Source organism: Dasypus novemcinctus, chromosome X (assembly GCF_030445035.2).
Source record: "Dasypus novemcinctus isolate mDasNov1 chromosome X, mDasNov1.1.hap2, whole genome shotgun sequence".
NCBI lineage: Eukaryota > Metazoa > Chordata > Mammalia > Cingulata > Dasypodidae > Dasypus > Dasypus novemcinctus.
Window position 1 is genome coordinate 55,966,341 of NC_080704.1, and position 22,411 is coordinate 55,988,751.

The window sequence follows — 22,411 nt, forward strand, 5'->3', positions numbered from 1 at the left end:
CATGTCCTCTAAAAACCTACACAAATCAACATGAAGAGCAAATAAAACCATGCATAACCTGCACCTTAAGTATAACTTATAATTAAAAATAGAGAATGCTACAAATTTCAAATTACCTGTAAGTAAGAAATAATTATTAAATTCCAGCTCAACTGGTTTTTAAACTCCTTCCATAAAACTTTTTGGAGTATGAAGCAGGTTTGTAAAGATGGTAAAGAGAAGAGGAGATAGTGGAGGGCCTGAGATAAACTAAAATCGAAAGAAAAAATACTGAAAAACTGTTCAAATTTATCAGAGCACCAGCTATACATAAAGGTCTTGAATGTGAGTGGGACACACAAAAAAGCATCATTTCTGAAGGAGAAAAGGGCAAAATGGAAGGAAGAAGTACCCTTTGGAGCTGGTGGTGAAGGGGGGGGGCGAGAAATTTAGAGTCACGAAAGACAATGCTTTTTCCCCATTGCCAAAAGAAAACTTCATCCATTAAGGAAAGTGCACTTCACCTCACTGACAAGTTCAACTAGTAATTAGGTAAGCCACCCAAACCCCCAACCCTGTGCTCAAAACAAATAGATAAAACAGTCTGCATCCATTCAAAGGTTCTTTAAGAACAACAGAAAATGAGAAAACAGTTCAGATGATTAAAAATTCACCCCACAAAATAAAACACACAGCAGGGGAAGCAGATGTGGCTCAACTGATTGGGCTTGGGAGGCCCTGGGTTTGCTTTCCTGGGCCTTCTTGGGAGGGCAAGCTGGCCCGCGCCCACGGAGAGCTGTGGCAGCAAGATGACGCAACAAAGGGAGACAAGCTGACACAGAAGAATGCACAGCGAATGGACACAGCAGACAGCAAGCAAAGCGGCAGGGGCAGACGATAAATAAATAAAATAAATCTTTTTTAAAACATACAAAGCAGAAGAAAACAATAATTAAGCATTCTAAACTAGATTAAATATCTTCAAATAAGCACTTGGAGATCTGGGGGTAAACAGCTTTAATCACAAATTCAAAAACCAAGACTAGAAATGGACAAACAACAGAAAGAAATGAAATGACAGTTGATTGAATTCAGGAAAAAAACTGAAGAAAAAGACAAAATCATCTCAGAAATGAATACTACTTGTAACACTGATATAAAGACAGTGGTCACCAGAGGCTCTGAGAGGAGGGAGAGGGAAGAATAGGTGTACTATGGGGCATTTTTGGGACACTGGAACTGTTCTGCATGATATTGCAGTGACAGATACAAGCCATTATATATTTTGTGAAAACCTATACAGTTGGGCAGTGCAAAGTAAAAAAAAATACTAAAAAATGCAAGATGCCCAAGGAGCAATAATTTGAATAAAAACTTAATAAGGCGCATTAAAGAAAGGCAGGAAAAACAACTGAAAGAATAAAAATGAGATAAATGAAGACAAAAGGGGGAAACGGACTTTGGCCCAGTGGTTAGGGCGTCCGTCTACCATATGGGAGGTCCGCGGTTCAAGCCCCGGGCCTCCTTGACCCGTGTGGAGCTGGCCATGCGCAGCGCTGATGCGCGCAAGGAGTGCCGTGCCACACAGGGGTGTCCCCCGCGTAGGGGAGCCCCACGCGCAAGGAGTGCGCCCGTGAGGAGAGCCGCCCAGCGTGAAAAGAAAGAGCAGCCTGCCCAGGAATGGCGCCGCCCACACTTCCCGTGCCGCTGACGACAACAGAAGCGGACAAAGAAACAAGACGCAGCAAATAGACACCAAGAACAGACAACCAGGGGAGGGGGGGAAATTAAATAAATAAATAAATCTTTAAAAAAAAAAAAAATGAAGACAAAAGGATCACAGAAAAAGTGGTTGAAACAGAAGACAGGCCAAAAATACAACATAATAAAAAATATATAGATTTGTTTTAATTACAAATTGGTAGTAACCAACTTAAAGCAAAGTAGTTGTATTGGAGGTTAAGGCATCAATCTTTCATTAAATATATTTCATATTAAGTACAAAAATTTTATTTCCTATATATAACTTAAAAGGGCCATAAAAAGGAAACAACTACATATGCTAATTCTTCAATGTAAATAATATTTGAGTGAAAGAATATACTATTTGTTTTTAAATAATGTAACAAACTAAAATGAGAGAAAAAATACAATGTAACAATCTGGAATCCTCAAAGGAAAGAAACAAAACAATGGAATAGAACTAATATTTAAAACTATAATCCAAGAAAACTTTCGATAAATAAAAGACCTAAATATAGATATGGAAAGGGGCCACCTAGTACCTGACCTGCAAAAGTCAACTACAAGACATATCCTAACAAAACTATTAGACATTAAAGATAAAGAAAAAAATTCTAAGGGCCTCCAGGCAAAAAGGCCAAATTACTCCAAAGGGTAAGAAAATTCAGCTGGCATCAGAGTACACAAGGGCAATATAAGACCTGACAATAGTGGAGTGGCAATTTCAAGAAACACAAGGGAAAAAGGTACAAACCAAGGATTTTTATATCCAGACAAGCTGTCCTGCAGGCATCATGGCTATAGAAAAATGGTTTTAAATGTTCAGGAACTCTGGGAATACTGTCCTGAAAAGCCCTTATTATGGAAACTACTAGAGAACGAGCTTTATACAACCAAAAGATGACTTTGGAAACTTCGACAGGACTGATCATGACCATTTAATATATTTAATTATAGATTCAAGACTTAAATAAAGGTGGGACAAGTGTGGAAGAATACATAAATATCATACACTCTACCAAAGTAGCTGTAATGCAACTTTTAAAATGGGAGAAGAAAGAACAGGGAAAGGGGAAAATAGAATAAACTCATTGACTGTTGTATAGGCAGTATATGAGAATCAAAGAACACCACTTAAAACTGACCAACCAGAGAATAAAAGATTTTTTAAAAAACAAAAACAGGGTATTAAGGGCATTTAAAAAAAGATCAAGGAGAAAGGAAACCACTAAAACAAAGTACAAACTTTCCTACCTATCAAAAGAATTTTTTTAAAAAGAACAGAAAACACATAAAGAAGCGCAACAAATAGAGCATAAAACACATAGTAATTATAACAAATCAAATAAAACGCAATAATTATAACATAAAACAATATATCAGAATTCAAACCATACATATCAGTCAATTCAATAAATGTGATTAAGGTAACTAGCCTAATAAAAGAAAAAGATTTTCAGATTGGGTTACAAAGCAATACCCAGATATACTGTATACAAGAGACACACCTAAAACAAAGTAATTCTAAAAGGCTAAAAGTAAAGAGATAGGCAAAGGTACACCAGATAAATGAAAAAATTGAGAAAGCAGGATTTGATATCCTGACATCAGAATTCAAACCAAAAAGCATAAACATACTAAACATGGCAAAGGATGGCATTTTTAATGCTAAAAGCCACAATCCACAAGAAATATATGTAATAAGTACATACACAACAAATAATAAGCAAACACTTACATAAAGCAGAAATTATGAGATGCAAGGAAAAACAGAGAAACATACTAACAATAAGAGATACCACTCTCAGTACAAGACAGATCAAATAGACAAAAATCAAGAATAGAGACAACATAAATAACATAATCGATGAGATAGATGTTATGGCTATCAAAATATACCCCAATCATAGGAAATATACCTTTGTCTCAAGCCCATATGGAACATTCATAAAACCTGATCATATATTAAGCCACAAATCAGTAAGTTCCATAAAGTAGAAATATTGCAAACCCTCTGAAAACAATGAAATAACTAAAAGTTAAAAACAAAATATCTTCCACCTTGAAATTTAAAAAAAACCTCTGTTAAATAACTGTTAAGGGAAGAGGAAATACTAACCAAAATCACAAAATTTCTTAAACATTTTGGAGGTGGGGGATATATGGGGACCTCTTATATTTTTTGAATGTAACATTTAGAAAAAAGTAAAGAGAGAAAAAAATTTTTTTTAAAAAGAAATGCATTTTAACAAAATTCACCCCAGAAAAATTCGTAAGCTTAAAGCGATCACATTATATAGAATAGTTATCAAAGAACTATCCCACAAAAGTTTCACAAAAGAATTTTATCAAACTTTCAAAGATCAGACAATACCAATGCTACAAAAATTCTTCGAGAGCATAAAAAATGTAAAGCTTCCAAATTCTTTTCATGAACCAAGTATCCTGCTACATAAACCCGTTTAAGACTGTACCAAAAAGGAAAACTGCAGACCAATCTCATTTATGAACACCAATGCAAAAATCCAAAATAAAATATAAGCACACTGATGAAAGAGGATGTTGATGTGGGAAGAGTAGGGAGCATTGGGGAGTGGGGTATATGGGAACGTCATTATTTATTTATTTCTCTCCCCTCCCCCACCCCCAGTTGTCTGCTCTCTGTGTCCATTCGCTGTGTGTTCTTCTGTGACCGCTTCTATCCTTATCAGTGGCACCAGGAATCTGTGTTTCTTTTTGTTGCATCATCTTGTTGTGTCAGCTCTCCATGTGTGCAGTGCCTTTCTTGGGCAGGCTGTACTTTCTTTTGCACTGGGCGGCTCTCCTTATGGGTGCACTCCTTACGCATTGGGTTCCCCTATGCGGGGGACACCCCTGCATGGCCACAGCACTCCTTGAGCCCATCAGCACTGCACATGGGCCAGCTCCACATGGGTCAAGGAGGCCCAGAGTTTGAACCATGGACCTCCCATGTGGTAGGCGGATGCCCTATCCATTGGGCCAAGTCCGCTTCCCTCATATTTTTTAATGTAACATTTTGTGTGATCTATATTTCTTTTAAAAAAAGACAATAAAAAATATATATGCAAACAGAGTAGAACCACATTAAGACAATATTACATGATGACTAAGTAAGATTTATTCCAGAAATACAATGATGGTTCAATATTAGGAAATCCACTATATAATTCACTATTTAAATAGACTTAAGGATAGAATTTATATGTTTATCTCCATAAATGCTGAAACAAATATGCTGGAAAAAAATTCAATACCAATCCTGCTAAAACATCAAAGTAGACTAAAATTGATGGTAACTTCCTTAAAGTATCCAAAAATAGATAGGTGATTAGATAGATGATTGATAGATAGATAGATAGATAGCTGATAGATAATAGCTAGTGATACACATATAAATACAGATACAGTGAAATCCTAAAGCCAGCATCTTACTTAAGGGGGAATGAATTCTAGAGACATTTCCACTAACGTCAGGAACAAAGCAAGAATACCTATTATCACCACTACAATGGAACACTGACGGGAAGAATTAGCTAATGAAATCAGACATGAGAAAACAATTAGAGGCATAAGAACTGGAAAAGAAAAAGTAAAACTCAATTTTCAGATGATATGAGAGTATATCTGGAAAATAGTAGAAAATCAACAATAAAATGAAGACAATCATTTGAAGAATACAGAAATCATTTGAAGGTTACAGAAAGCAGTAACCTTCATAAACAAACACTAGTTAGAAGATAAAAACACTTAAAAAAGCAGCAAAAAAGTGGAAAACGTATATAAGGGAAACTTTAAAATATTTGTGAAAAACACAAAATTAGACTTCAATAAATGAAGACATCTCTTGTTCTTGGATAGAATAATACTAAATCACAAAGATGCCAGTACCCTAAATTAAGCTATGAATTTAATGTGATCCAATTTTAAAAATAAGTTTTTAATGGTACTAAACAATGTAATATTAAAGATCATGGCGGTGGATTTGGTCCGGTGGTTAGGGCATTTGTCTACCACATGGGAGGTCCGCGGTTCAAACCCTGGGCCTCCCTGACCCGTGTGCAGCTGGCCCATACACAGTGCTGATGCGTGCAAGGATTGCTGTGCCACACAGGGGTGTCCCTGCAAGGACTGCGCCCCGTAAGGAGAGCTGCCAGCACGAAAGAAAGTGCAGCCTGCCCAGGAATGGCGTCACCCACACAGAGAGCTGACACAACAAGATGACGCAACAAAAAGAAACACAGATTCCCGTGCCGCTGATGACAACAGAAGCAGACAAGGAAGGCACAGTAAATAGACACAGAGAACAGACAACTGGGGTGGGGGGGGGGGGCAGGGAGAGAAATAAATAAATCTTTAAAAAAAAAGATATCAAAAAATAAATACATAAAAACATATAGAAGGTAGCAGATGTGGCTCAAGCAGTTGAGCACATCCTAAAAACAAAAACAAACAAGTAGAATCAACAACATATAAATTAGGGAGCTAAATGTAAAGAATGAAACCATAAAAAACACTAGAAGAAAGCATAGGAGAAAGCCTCTATAACCTGAGTGTAGGGAAAAGTTTTCTAACTATGAAGGTAGATGTAATAAAAAATGGAAAAATTCAACCACAAAAATAAGTCCAAAGACATAAAAGCAAAGTCCAAAGGCAAATGACAAAGTGCAGTAGGAGGAGTGAATTGTTGCCATGCATATCACAGATAGAGGGTTAATATCCTTAACACATAAAGAACTCCTAAACATCAAGGGACAGAGAAATGGATGTGGCTCAAGTGATTGGGCTCCCATCTACTATATAAGAGGTCCAGGGTTCGATTCCTGAGGCCTCCTGGTGAAGCCAAGCTGGCCCACACAGAGTACTGACTTGTGCAGCGTGCTGGCCCATGCAGGAGTACTGGCTCACATGAAGTGCTGGCCTGCACAGAGAGCTGGCGCAGCAAGATGATATGACAAAAACAGACACAGAGGAAAGACAATAGATGCAGCAGATCAGGGAGCTGAGGTGGCACAAGAGATAGAGCACCTCTCTCCCACTCCAGAAGGCCCCAGGATTGGTTCCAGGTGCTGCCTAAATAGAAGACAAGCAGACACAGAAGAACAAACAGCGAATGGACACAGAAAGCAGACAACAACTGCAAAAACAGCGGGGGTGGTGGTGGTGGTGGTGGTGGTGGTGGTGGTGACAAATAAATAAATAAATATATAAATAAATAAATAAATCTTTTTTAAAAAATCAAGGGACACCCCACATTCAAAAATTAACCCAAAATGGATCAACGACCTAAATAAAACCATAAATCTCTGGGAAGAAAACATAAGAGCACATCTTTAAGAACTTTGATTGGACAATGGATTCTTAAATATGATACCTAAAGCATAAGCAACAAAAGAAAAAATAGATAAATTAGACATCATCAAAATTAAAAACTTTTGTTCATTAAAGGGCATTACCAAGAAACTGAAAAGACAACCTAAAGAATAGGAGAAAATAGTTGCAAATAATGGATCTGATAAGGGTTTAGTACCTATAATACATAAAGAACTACTACAATTCAACAACAAAAAGACAAAACCCAATTTAAAAAATGGGCAAAGGACTTAAAATAGATTTCCCCAATAAGCACATGAAAAGATGCTCAAAATCATTAGTCATTAGGGAAATACAAATAAACACCATTATGAAATACCACTTCACACCCACTAGGATGGTGTAGCAGTTTGAGATTATTTATGAATTTCAAAAAGAAATTTGCAAACTGGTCTGTTTCTCTGGGATAGATACCCCTTGATTGTATTAGAGTCAGCTGAAATGCCTTTGATTAAATTATGTTAAGATTAGGGCTTTGATTTAACAACATTATTAGGGCATGCAGTTGATTCCCCACCCCCTTTGTGGGTTATATAAACAGACACTCAATCGAGAACATGTAAGTAGATGCACAGAGAAGAAGAACATGGGGGAAGAGCAATAGCTCCATGGACATGGTAGAGGCCTCAGGAAGAGAGATGAGCCTTATAGTTTGCAGCTGAAGAAAACAAAGCAGCTGAGAAGTCCTGAGAGAGAGCCTTATGCCAGCCTACAGCTGAGATCAGAAGAAGCTGGGACCATGGAGCCTTAAGAGGAAGAAGGAAGGCTGAACCCTCGCAGACATCACCCGCCATCTTGCTTCAACACATGGCAAATGACTTTGGGTGAGAAAGTACCTCTTATGGTACCTTGAGTTGGACTCTTTAGGGCCTTGTAACTGTAAGCTTCTACCCCAAATAAATATCCTTTATAAAAGCCAATAGAGTTCTGGTACTTTACATCAGCACCCCTTTTGGCTAATACAGATGGGTATTATAAAGAAAAATTAAAAAACAGAAAATAGCAAGTATTGGAGAAGAGATGGAGAAACTGGAACCCTTGTCCAGTGTTGGTAGGAATGTAAAATAGTGTAGCAGCTGTGGAAAGCTGTTTGGCAATTCCTCAAAAAGTTAAACATAGAGTTACTATATGATCCAGCAATTTCATTCCTAAAGACATACTCAAAAGAATTGAAAATAGGGACTCAAACAGATACTTGTATGCCAATGTTCGCAGCAGCATTATTTGCAATAGCCAAAAGGTGGAAATAACCAGTGTCCATCAACAGATGAATGGATAAACAAAATGTGGTAAATCCATATAATGGACTATTATTCAGCCATGAAATAGAATGAAGTTCTGCTACATGAACAACATAGTGAGAACATTATCCTAAGTGAAACAAGCTAGACACAAAAGAAAAATAATGTATGAAAATAGTATATTTCATTTATATGGAATATTTACAATAGGCAAATTCATAGAGATAGAAAGTAGATTAGGGGTTACCAGAAACTGGGGGGAGAGGGGAATGGGGAGTGACTGCTTAATGGATACAGAATTTCTGTTTGGGAAGATGAAAAACTTTTGGAAATACTGCTGATGGTTGCACAACATTATTAATGTAATTATACACTGAAAAATGACTAAAGGGCTAACTTTTATCATATTTTTTACCGTAATAAAAAATTTTTAAAAATCAATGGAAAAAAGGACAAAGTATAGGGTAGAAAAATAGGAAAAACAAAAACCTGATAAGACAATTCATCAAAAAAATATATGAAAGGGAGCTGATGTGAATCAGTGCTTAGGCGCTGACTTCTACATATATGATCCCAGGTTCAATCCCCACTCCTGGTACCTTTAAAAATATATATATGAAAATGGCTCTTAAACATATGAAAAGATGTTGAACTTCACTCAAAGTAAGATAAATGCAAAATAAAACTACACAGTATCATTTCTTACAGATCAGATTGGAAAAAAAGTTAAAAGCCTGACACACCCTGTTAGGGCAGTTTTGGAGAAACAGGCACTATCTATCATAGGTTGCTGGTAGGAAGCCATCGGTACAACCCCTATAGAAGGGAATTTGGCAACATCTAACAAAACTACACTGTATTTACCATTTTACTCAGCAATGTCACTTTTAGGAATTTACACAGAAGATAAATCTGCATAAAAAGGAAACAAAATATGCAATGAGATATATATTATAGCATTATTATTAATTGCAAAATATTGGAAACAATCTTAAGTCCCATATAGATAACCAAGTGGCTGAATAAACTCATACATAATACTATGCAACTACAAAATAAAAGAATGAGAAGATATCATCTAATACCACATAGAATGGCCATTATTAAAAAAAAACAGACAACAATAAGTGCTAGAGAAGATGTGGAGAAATGGGAACACTTCTTCCTTCACTGTTGGTGGGAGTGTAAAATATTGCAGCCTCTATGGAAGACAGTTTGGCAGTTCCTCAGGAAGCTAAATATAGAACTGCCATATGATCCAACAGTTCCTCTACTAGGAATATATACAAAGGAACTAAAAACTATGACACAAAAAGACATCTGCACATCAATGTTCATAGCAGCGTTATTCACAATTGCCAAAAGATGGAAACAACCCATGTGTCCATCCAACAATGAATGGATAAACAAAATGTCATGTATATATATATACAGTGGAACACTACACTGCAGTAAAAAGAAATGAAATTGGGACACGTGATAATATGGATGAATCTTGAAGACATTTTACTAAGCAAAGAAAGCCAGACACAAAAGAACAATTTTTGCATGGTCTCATTAATATGAACTAAATATGGAGAATAAATACATGGAATTAAAACCTAGAGTATAGGTTATTAGGAGATAAGAGGAGGGTTGAGAAGAACTACTGATGCTTAATGTATGTAGAAGTTTTAATTAACTTGACTGTAAAAATGTGGAAATGGATAGAGTTGATGGTAACACATTATGGTGAGTAGCAACTGGTTTATAAATGGGATTGTGGCTGAAAAAGAGACTCTGGGGAAGTAAATGTCAATAGAAAGAAAGCTAAAGAATAATCTAGGGACTGAATAACACAGTGAACCCAGAGGTAGATGAGGATTGTGGTTGAGAATACAAATGCAAGAGAGTCCTTCTGTGAGCTAGAGCAGATGTACATCACTATTGCGGGGGTGATGGGAATATGGGAAAGCATGGGAAACCTCTAATTGGTGTGACCTATAGACTGTGGTTAGCAGCAATACAGTAATATTCTTTCATCAATGCCAAAACTGTACTGTGTTGATAATGGAAATATAAGGAAAAAGTGTGCCAAATGAACGCTATGGATCATGGTTGGTGGTAATGGTCTGATGATGTCTCTAATCTGTAACAAATGTTCCCCCATGGTGTGGTGTATATGGTGAAGGGATGTTGTATAGGAAATCTACACATCTGTATGATTGTTTTGCAAGTTCACAACCTCTGTAACAAAAATATATTTTAAAAAAAATAATGTGGGTTGGGGGAAAAATACACCAAATTAAGATAAGGACTATGTTTGGTAGTGATATTCTGACAATGCTCTTGCATAGTTTAGAACAAATGTTTCATAACAATGCAAAGTGTTGATGGAGGGGTGATGTATGAGACCCCTGTATGATGTTATATATGTTTATTTTGTAAGTTCACAATCTTTATTATACATTTATTGTTTATGCATGTTCATGCATGAGTGATATACTTCAATAAAAACTTATTTAAAAAAAGAATGAGGAAGATCTCTGTAAATATAATGGAGCAATTTCCAAGATACACTGTTAAGGCAAAAGCAAAGTGCAAGAGAATATATAAATGAAGTATACTACATTTTATGTACCAAAGAAGAGAAAATTTCAAAATACATCTATCTGCTTATTTTTTTAAAACATACGTCATAAGCATAAATCAGAATCTAATAAGATTAGTTGTCTCCAGTGTGGAGTAAGAATGGAGTGACAGATACAAGAAAAATGTGACAATTCTGAGTATATATCTTCTTGTATAGTTTTGTCTGTCCAAATCATTTTAATATTTTACATATAAAATTAAGAATAAAAATAAATCAACAGAAAAAGAAAGAAATAAAATCTAAAATGGAATATAAACAGAAAACATGAACCTAGTCGCATACCAAATAGCATAAACCATGCTGGATAGGGAAAAAAAAACTGATGCAAGTAAATTTGTAGCAGAGTGTTTAAACTACATATCCTCAGTCAAAAGATAAAAGCTATGCAAACAAATCTTGCCCTATAATCAATAAATTGCTTTTTCACAGTGGTATGGGTGCAGCAATTCTGAATCTACTTTCTGTGTATTGTAAGACTGAGTAAATGAGTCAATATATTGATGGTAGTGATCTCACTTTTGGAAAAGGGAGATGCAAATATGGAATGAGGGAGGACTAGGAAAATTTCTGTGATATTATATTGTTTTAACTATCAAAATTTTTGTGTGCTGCCTCGGCATCCATTTTACTTTGGCTAAGCCACTTGCCTCAACACTGACCTTTAGCCTATTTAATAAGCAGCTTTCTAGTCCTGGGGCATAAACTCCCCAGGGCCCAAACCCACATCTGCGGCCACCACCCACACTACCCACACTCCTCACCCAAAATCCAGAGCTGGTCCCAAATGATAAGCTCACCATCCCCACCACCCTCGGACTCCCAGTCCCATTCCTTTTTCATGTGTTTGCTTTAAACTAACCAATCCTTGATTCCTACAGGAAATCTACTCACCTCTATTCCTAGACCACAATAAAGGTGCAAGCCCATGGGTCCTTCTTGCTCTGTCTGTGTGCTCCCCAACTGCTGGTTGACCACCTTAGCTGAATGTGCTTCCCATTGACCCATCATGGCACACCCCCCTCAGTGATCTGTAACAAACTCTCTTTTCTCATGCATTATGGCCTCAGTTTCCCATTGTGTCATACCTGACCTAAACTTGGACGCAAATTTAAAATCCAGTTTGGAACATGTATGAACTCAAGGTACAGACATATAAATAGATGTAAACTTATGTGTATACACACACAGCTCTGTCAATGAAGTAGACTAGATGTAATGAGGTCCAGTAGCAATAAGCACACCTAGCATCCATATTTTGGTTTCTAAATATCATTATCTACTACAAGCAACCAGGGTTCCTTGGAGAAATGTCTGCTTCCAGGACTAGAACAGATAAAGCAAGAGATGAGAGAGAGAATATCTTATTATGCCACAGAGTAAATAAGTGCTAAAAAAATTATAGATATGTATTAAAATAAAGTAAAAATCAAAAAATAAAGAATAAAAAAGAAAAGATTTAAAAAAGAACATTTCTGAAGCCAGCTTAAATGGGCTCCAACTGATCAACTCAGGGACAACTGAGCATCAAAGTAAATAATGACATGAATGGATTACAACCCACTGAATAAAATAAAAATCCATTGAATAAAATAAAAATTCATAAAAATAAAGTTATTAGTACTGATAATAAATAAAGGAGAAGAATAATTGCTTCCTTTAGGTAAAATAAGAATACAGGGGAAAAAAAGATAAGAGCTAGAAATTGTAGATATCATAAAAACTGATTCAGGCAAGATTCATCAATAGATACTGATACTAATAGTGAATGTTTTGGTAAGGAACAAGATATTTATGTAGCCTCAAAGGATCACCCCACAAATGATTTACTTAATACAAAGTGCATTAGTTTCCTAGGGCTGCCATAACAAAGCACCACAAACTGAGTGGCTTAAAACAGAAATGTATTTTCTCACAAGCCTGGAAGCTAGATCTCCAAAATCAAGATGTTGGCAGGTGTGACAGTTTGGTATTATTTATGAATTCCAAAAGAGATATTGATTATGTTTGTAAACTGGTCTATTCCTCTGGGTGTGATACTCTTTGACTGTAATAGATTCAGCTGAGATGCCTTTGATTAAATTATGTTAAGATTAGGCTTCCACGGCAAGGACAAGGAAGGAATGAGGGTCCAACACTGAGCCGCTGATACTAATGAATATGCTTGTGAGCCTATACACCTGAAATAAGAACAAGGCCTAGAGCAGCACTGTGCCTAAGAGTTCCCTTCTGAGAGCCTCTGTGTTACTCAAATGTGGCCCGTCTCGAAGCCAAACTCAGCATGTAAATGCACTGCCTTCCCCCCAGCGTGGGACATGACTCCGGGGATGAGCCTCCCTGGCGCCGAGGGATCACTACCAAGTACCAGAGGATGACATAACTAGAAAATGACCTTGAATTAAAGGTTCAACACGGACCAGCAGAATATCCCTGTCTACATATAATAACAGGAGTTAAAAATGCTTTTTGACCTAAATCAAGGGGGAAATGGAAAGGACAAATGAGTTTATATGGCTATGAGTCTCTAAAAAAGAGTCTGGAGGTTATCAGAAGGATTGTCCTTATGTACACCTGAGCAGAGTTTCAGAGACAGATAAAGTAGATACAACCCCAGGTATAGGTTCTTCTGAGAGCTAAAGAGACCCACAGGTTTTATGGTCATGGCAGATGGAGTTCACTGCCATGTCAGTTGGCCCTTCTTTGGAGTTGGTGTTTCTGCGTGATGGAGCTGGACTTAGATGTGATCTCTTTTCACAAGCCTTTCCTGTTACTTTACCAGAATTGTAGTTGGTGCTGGGGTTTAAGATAAATCTAGGGGATCTGAATCTCTGAACTGACCATATGATAGCCAGGCCCTGAGCCTCAACAGACGTCAGCTCCTACACTCTGGTTTATTGGACTTACCCCTCTCAGCTAACATGGAGTTGAAGAATGTCAACCACCACACCATGGAGCCTAGAGTGCCTACAACTGAAAGCAGGAGGATTGCATCCAGTATCCATGAGGAATCTAAGCCCCCTCTTGACATAGATGTGGAATGGACACAACCAATCCAAGGTCCACAGGATGGAGGAATACAGTAAGGATTAGAGTGGACTTACCTATATTCTATTCATGAACTATTGTGGTTAGTAATCAAGAAAATGTGGCATTGGTGTGGAAAAAGTGGCCATGGTGGCTGCTGGGTGCGGGGAATGGGAGGAAGAGATGAGATGTGGAGGTGTTTTCGGGACTTGGAGTTGTCCTGGGTGGTGCTGCAAGGACAATTATCGGACATTGTAGATCCTCCCATGGCCCACTGGATGGAACATGGGAGAGTGTGGGCTATGATGTGAACCATTGACCATGAGGTGCAGCGATGCCCAGAGATGTATTCACCAAATGCTATGGATGTGTCATGATGATGGGGGAGAGTGTTGCTGTGGGGGGAGTGGTGGGGTGGGGGTGGTGGGGGGTGAATGGGGACTTCATATTTTTTTAAAGTAATATTTTTTAAAATGAATTTTTAAAAAATAAAATATTATTAAAAAAAAAAAAAAGATTAGGCTTGCAGGGTTGATTCCCTGCCCCCTTGGTGGGCTATATAAAGGGATAATCAATCAAGAAGGCAAAACAACTAGATACCCAGAGAAGATATACAGAGGATCCTGTGGCCCCTAAGAGAGATGAGCCTGAAGTCTACAACTGACCTTGTGAAGAGAACAGAGCAGCTGAGAAGCCCTGGGAGCAAGCCTTATGTCAGTCTATAGCTGAGATCAGAAGAAGCTGGGACTACAGAGCCCTAAGAGGAAAGAACAAGGCGGAACCCGCACAGACATTGCCCACTATCTTGCATCAACACGTGGCAACAGACTTTGGGTGAGAAAGTACCTCTTATGGTACCTTGAGTTGGATTCTTTCAGGGCCTTGTGATTGTAAGCTTCTACCCCAAATAAATACCCTTTATAAAAGTCAACAGATTTCTGGTACTTTGCATCAGCACCTCTTTGGCTGACTAATACAGCAGGGCCATGCTCTCTCTGAATATTCTAGGGAAGATGCTTCCTAGCCTTTCCCAGTTTCTGGTTGTCCCCAGACATTCCTTGGCTTGTGGAAGCATAACTCCAAGCTCTGCATCTGTCTTCACATAGCTCTCTTCTCTCTATTTCTGTGCTCCTCTTCTTATAAGGATATCACTCATATTGGATTAGGGCCCACCCTATGACCTCATCCAAACTTGATTGCATTTGCAAAGATGCTATTTCCACAGAAGGTTAGGACTTCCACATATCTTTTTTTGGGCCCCCATTCAACCATAACACAAAGGAAAAAAAAAAGTAACCCATATGTATTTATAAAGAAGGAAAGATAAAGCAAAAATAAATGTGGCAAAAAGTGAACTGTCGAATTGAGGTGAAGGGTATATATTAATCTTTGTTCTATTCTTGCAACTTATCTGTAGGAAACAGTCAACACATACGGAAATGCAAATAAATAAATAAATGAAAATGCGAAATCATCTGTACAATTACCTGATTGGCAAGGTTTAAAAATATTGACAAAACCAAGGAATGGATAAACAAAGTGTGGCATATTCACACGATGGAATATTACTCAATTGTAAGAAGAAATGAAGTCGTAAAGCATATGACAACATGGAGGACATTATGTTGAGCAAAGCAAGCCACACACAAAAGGAAAATACTGTGTGACTGCATTATTATGAACCAAATATATTGTGCATCATATTGTATGATTCAAAAAAAATTTCTATGTATCCAGTACATTTAATTGAGAAATGTACATTTTCATTCAACTGTTTTCTTTTTAGTTTTTAATTGTTTATATTTTCAATTATGAAATGTACAAAATAAAGTTAAAAATATAAAATAAAATAAAAATAAAAATATTGATGATAATTATTCTTGGGGAAATAGGCATATAACACGGTTAAGCCATTTTAGAAGGAAATTTGGCAATTCCTTTTAAAAATTAGAACTAATTTATTCCGGAAATTCAAGTTATAGGAACCTGTCATACAGAAAAGTCCCCATAAGAATGCAGACAGGAAAGGATATTCATTCACTTCCTAACTTTTTGTGATATCACAAAATTGGAAACAATCCAAAATTCTATCAAGAAGGGGTCAGATAAAAGAAAAATTATAATATATGTCTGAATCATAATTATGTACAATTGTTCAGAAGGTGGTTCTCTGATCTGATGTGGAAAGATGACCACAATTTAATCACAAGAAGAATGTGTTGAATTGCTAAGTTCAGTAAAAACCACAAGCTGGTGAACTGTATTAATGACATGCTTTCATTGCTTCAAAATAAAGAAATATATATTAATTAAATACAAAGAGTAGACTTCCAATCTGGAGAAGATGACATAGACTCATCTCGCCTTCTCCTCCCCAAGGAGTACAACCATAAACCCTGGAATTAATGCAAGAGGCACCAAAGAGGAACCAAGGATTGAAAGAAGAACATAGTACCAGGGCATCTTACAATCCTCCATACAACAACATAAGGTAACCAAGACCCAGCATCTCTGATCCCCTAACCTTGCAACAGAAGGCAGTCTCATTCTTCTCCCAGATTAAACAGGAGTCCCTCCAACAACACCAGGTAAGACCTGAGAAACCAGCAAAGGAAGTTAATTAGGAGCCCCAATAAAAATAAGCAAGCAGAGAAAATGTTCTCCTTCCGCACTAGGCCTGCGGCTTCCTTTACCTGTCTAGACACCGCCCCCACTTAAGAGACACCTGGCAGCCAGGCAACAGTGGCAGGGAAGATCCCAACCTAACAACTACCCAGCTGGGAAATTCTCTCTAACCCTGCAAGCCAAAGAAGCCTTACTTCCACTGAGAGACATCAGGCAACCAGACAGTTCCAGCAGGGGGGATCCTGCCACAAAAGGCACCCAGCCCAGTGGTTTATAAATGGGATTGACTGGAAAAGGTAGTCTAGGGATGTAAATGTCAATTGAAAGAAAGCTAGAGAATAATCTAGGGACTGAATAATACAGTGAATCCAGAGTGGATGAGAATTGTGGCTAATAGTACAGATGCAAGAATATCCTTCTGAGAACTAGAATGGATGTATGCCACTATTGCAGGGTGGTGAGAATGTGGAGAAGCGTGGGAAAAATACAATTGGTGTGACCTATGAATCATGGTTAACAGCAATATTGCGATATTCTTGCATCAATGCCAAAGATGTACTGTTGACGATGGAGTATGGAAAAAGTATGCCAAATGTACACTTATGGACCATGGTTGGTGGCTGTAGCAGTTTGATATTATTGATGAATTCCAAAAAGAAATATTGGATAATGTTTGTAAACTGATATTTTCCTCTGGGCATATTAGATTATATTGGATTCAGAGGTTTACTTGATTAAGTAATTATGTAAATCTCTTGTGCCAGTAGGGCATTGAGTCCCTACCCTTTGGTGGGTGGGGTCTCACAGATTAAAGGCACAGCAAAAGACAGAGTTGGGGTTTTGATGTTGGAGTTTTGGTGTTGGAGTTTGATGCTGAAGCCTTAAGCTGGAGCCCCAGGAAGAGAGGAACCCAGAAGATCCTGGAAGGGAGGAACCCAGGAAGTCTGAACCCTCACAGACGTCAGCAGCCATCTTGCTCCAACACGTGAAAACAGACTTAGGTGAGGGAAGTAACTTATGCTTTATGGCCTGGTATCTATAAGCTCCTACCCCAAATAAATACCCTTTATAAAAACCAACCCATTTCTGGTATTTTGCATCAGTACCCCTTTGGCTGACTAATACAGTGGTAATAGTCTGATATTATCTCATAATTTGTAACAAATGCTCCCTCATGGTGTGGTGTGTTCGTGAAGGGGTGTTGTATGGGAATTCCGCACATGTGCACGATTATTTTGTAAGTTTACAACTTCTGTAATAAAAATATATTTAAGAAAATAATAATAATAGGATGGGTAGGGGGGGAATACACCAAATGTAAGATAAGGACTATAGTTAGTAGTAAGATTTTGACAATATTCTTTATGTTTCATAAAATGCAAGGTGGAGGTGGTAGGGTGGTTTATGGGACCCCTGTATGATGTTATACATGTTCTGTAAGTTTACAACTTTTACTATACATTTATTTTTATGTATGTTTAGACATGAAAGATATACTTCAATAAAAAAAATTTTAAGTTAAAAAAAAAAACAACCATTGCTAAACTAAAATCATATAAGCTTCCCCCCTTCCCAGTAGGGTTGCTAGATTTAGCAAATAAAAATGCAGGCTGGAAGCAGACTTGGCCCAATGGATAGGGCGTCCACCTACCACGGTTCAAACCCCGGGCCTCCTTGACCCGTGTGGAGCTGGCCCATGAGCAGTGCTGATGCGTGCAAGGAGTGCTGTGCCATGCGGGGTGTCCCCCACAGAGGGGAGCCCCACGCGCAAGGAGTGCGCCCCGTAAGGAGAGGCACCCAGTGCGAAAGAAAGTGCAGCCTGCCCAGGAGTGGCGCCGCACACATGGAGAGCTGACACAACAAGATGATGCACCAAAAAGAAACACAGATTCCTGGTGCCACTGATAAGGATAGAAGCAGTCACAGAAGAACACACAGTGAGTGAACACAGAGAGCAGACAACTGGGAGGGGGGGAGAGAAATTTTTAAAAATGTAGGCTGCATAGTTAAAAAGAAAAAAAAGGGGCCACCCAGCCCAGGAAGAGAACCCCTTCTCCCACAAAGAGACAATAGGTGCTGGGAGGCTCCAGCAGGGGGAACCCTGCCACAAGTACCCAGAAGCCAGAGAATCCCTTCCCCTAACTAAATACACCGATACACTGAGTGGCTAGACAGCACCAGCCAGCAAGTGGTATCCCACCACCACAAGTAGCCCAGCTCTGAGAAGCACTCGGTACCCACAGGTCGTGACTATCTTCCTAGAAGAACAGCCCAGCTGGGGGAACCTCCCTTGGCTTCCAAACCCAGCAGACCAAAACAGCATTGCGAAGGCTCTAAAATTAAACTGTTATTGGAACCCAGACCACAAAAGTAGGTCAAAACCAGTGTGTTAAACCTAAACACAGTGACTGCTTAAATAGAAAAATTTAAATAGGACCCAGAGTTTCCTAACATTATAGCTGAACTGTTCGGGACACGATCTAAAATCACTACTCCTAATATGAAGAATTAGGAAAATCACAACTTGAAAGAGGAAACATAATCAGTGATGTCAACACGAAGATGAATCAGATGTTAGAATTACCTAAAAATGAAAATGCCTCAATAAAAAATTGTTAAATTTTCTTTAAACAAATAAAATGTTGAAAATCTCAGCAGAGGAACAGAAGTCATAAGAGAGAACCAAATGAAAATTATAGAATTGAAACATAACAAGCAAATTAAAAACTCACTGGAGAGAACAAACAGCAAGATGGTGGCAGAGTAAGGAGCTTTATGAGTCAGTTCATGCTACAGCGAAGTTAGTAATCACCCAGAGCTATCTAAAGCACCTGTTTGGGGACTCTAGGAGACCAGAAGAGCATCTTGTAACATCCTTGAAAAAATGGAATGAGAAGACTGCCCATCTGCAGAGAAGATTCATAAGTGGAGCACTCCACGCCATGGAGGCTCAGTGCCCATACTTCACAGGTGGCACAAATCACTTGGGAGATATTCCATGGACACACAGTCTTGGCCTGCACAACTAGGCTTATTATACACAGCTGCGGCTCTGTCCCTACCCCTGGCAGACAAGAAGTTGGAAGAAGCATCATCAGTCCCTGGAGCAAAGTGGGAAGCTTGAGCCTCTACAGCATACAGCACCAACTATATCCTCGGCTCCTATCACACAACCAGCAAGGGAGAAAGGGCAAGAAAGCCCTAAACTAAAGAGAGAAACTGTACCCAGAATAAATACATCTAGTAAGCCAGATGCCAGCAAAAAATCACAATCCATACCAAGAAACAGGAAGCTATGGCCCAGTTAAAGGAACAAGATAAGCCTCCAGATGACATAAAGGAGTTGAGACAACCAATCATAGATGTTCAAACAAATATCCTTAATAAATTCAATGACATGGCTAAAGAGGTTAAGGATATTAAGAAGACATTGGTGGGTAGGGGGGTACATGGGGACCTCATATTTTTTTAATGTAACATTAAAAAAATAAAGACCAAAAGATGAAGGAAGGAAGGAAGGAAGGGAGGGAGGGAGGGAGGGAGGGAAGGAAGGAAAGAAAGAAAGAAAGAAGACATTGGATGAGCACAAAGAAGAATTTGAAAGCACAAAAAGAAAAATAGCAGAACTTATGGGAATGAAAGAAGCAATAAATGAAATTTAAAAAACACTTGAGGGAAGCAGATTTGGCCCAACAGATAGGGCATCCGCCTACCACATAGGAGGTCCAAGGTTCAAACTCAGGGCCTCCTGACCCGTGTGGAGCTGGTCCATGTGCAGTGCTGATGTGCGCAAGGAGTGCCCTGCCACACAGGGGTATCCCCGTGTAGGGGAGCCCCACACGCAAGGAGTACTCCCCATAAGGAGAGCCGCCCAGTGCGAAAAAAGTGCAGCCTGCCTGGGAATGGCGCCACACACATGGAGAGCTGACGTGGCAAGATGACACAACAAAAAGAGACACAAATTCCAGGTGCCACTGACAAGAATATAACTAGACACAGAAGAACACACAGCAAATGGACACAGAGAGCAGACAACGGGGGGGGGGGGGGGGGGGGCGGGGAAGGGGAGAGAAATTTTTAAAAATACTAATAATACAATACACTGGAGTCATTTTTTTAAAGCTATTTTATTTCTCCCTACCCCTGAGTTGTTTGCACTCACTATCCGCTCTCTGTGTCCATTCGCCATGTGTTCTTCTGTGTCTGCTTGTCTTTTCTTCTCACCTTTCTCTTTAGGTGGCACCAGGAACCAACCCTGGGACCTTCTGGGGTGGGAGAGAGGCACGCAATAGCTTGTACCACCTCAGCTTCCTGGTCTGCTGCACCTCTTATTGTTTCCCTTCTATTTTTGTTGTGTCTATTTTTGTTGTGTCATCTTGCTGTGCCAGCTCTCCACAAGGGCCAGCACTCTGCATGGGCCAGCACTCTGCGTGGGCCAGCTCTCCACGTGCCAGCTCGCCATGCAGGTCAGCATGCCTACGAAGGTCAGCGCTACACACAGGCCAGCACTCCACGAGGGCTCAATTGCCTTCACCAGGAGGTCCCAGGAGTCAAACCCTGGGAACCCAATCGCATGAGCCACATCTGCTTCCCACTGGAGTCATTTAACAGTAGATTTAAGGAGGCAGAAGAAAGGATTGGTGAGCTTGAAGACATGGCCTCTGATAGTGAACATTCAAACAGATAAAGAATGGAAAAAATTGAACAAGGTCTCAGGTAACTAAATGACAGCAAGAGACATGCAAACATGCATGTCAGAAGTGTCCCAAAAGGAGAAGAGAAGGAAAAGGGGTAGAAGGAATATCTGAAAAAACAATGTTAGAAAATTTCCCAACCCTATCGAAGGACATGGATATGCATGTCCAAGAAGTACAACACACTCCCATCCAAATAAATCCAAAAAGACCAACTCCGAGACAAATACTAATCAGAGCCAAAGACAAAGAGAGAATTCTGAGAGCAGCAAGAAAAAAGCAATGCATAACATATAAGGGATACTGTTTTAGTCATCCAAAGGGGTGCTAATGCAAAGTATCAGAACTCTGTTGGCTTTTATAAAGGGTATTTATTTGGGGTAGAAGCTTACAGTCACAAGGCCCTAAAGAGTCCAACTCAAGGTGCCATAAGAGGTACTTTCTCACCCAAAGTCATTTGCCACATGTTGAAGAAAGATGGCTGCCAGTCTCTGCAGGGTTCAGCCTTCCTTCTTCCTCTAAAGGCTCCATGGTCCCAGCTGTAGGCTGACATAAGGCTGGTCTCTCTCCCTGGGACTTGTTTCTTTCCAGGCTCAGCTGCTCTGGTCTCTTCACAAGGTCAGCTGTAGACTATCAGGCTCTACTCTCTCCCTGGGGCCTCTGCTGTGTCTAATGAGCTGTCTCTCTTCCTCTGTGTTCTTCTGTGTCTCCTTCCCTGTGACAATCTGTTTTATCAGCCCACCAAGGGGGCTGGAACTCAATGCTGAATCACACTCTAATGACATGGTTGAATTAAAGCCCTAATCTTACTGTAATTTAATCAGACATCCCAGCTGAATCTAATACAATCAAAGGGTATCACACCCAGAGAAACAGATTAGTTTACAAACATAATCAATATCTCTTTTTGGAATTCATAAATAATATCAAACTGCCATAGATACCCAAAAATATTAAGAGCCGATTTCTCATCAGAAACCATGGAGGTAATACAGCAGTAGTATGATATATTTAAGATACTGCAAGAGAAAAACTGCCAGCCAAGAGTCTTATATCTGGCAAGATTGTCTTTCAAAAATGAGGGC

The 22,411-nt window shown here is 39.0% G+C and overlaps 1 protein-coding gene across 14 annotated transcripts in view; it reads right to left on the bottom strand.

The window, feature by feature from the left end:
- LOC101423162 (zinc finger protein 182) overlaps positions 1–22,411 on the bottom strand; it is an 81,420-nt gene that overhangs the window by 24,528 nt on the left and 34,481 nt on the right. Inside the window, exon 1 of one of the 14 annotated variants that reach the window (XM_071213301.1) lies at positions 16,532–16,599. The exons of the other annotated variants lie outside the window; for them this stretch is intronic. The gene's annotated coding sequence lies outside the window, so the exon portion shown is untranslated. Of the gene's footprint in view, positions 1–16,531; positions 16,600–22,411 lie in introns of those variants that run through there. 14 annotated transcript variants of the gene reach the window in all.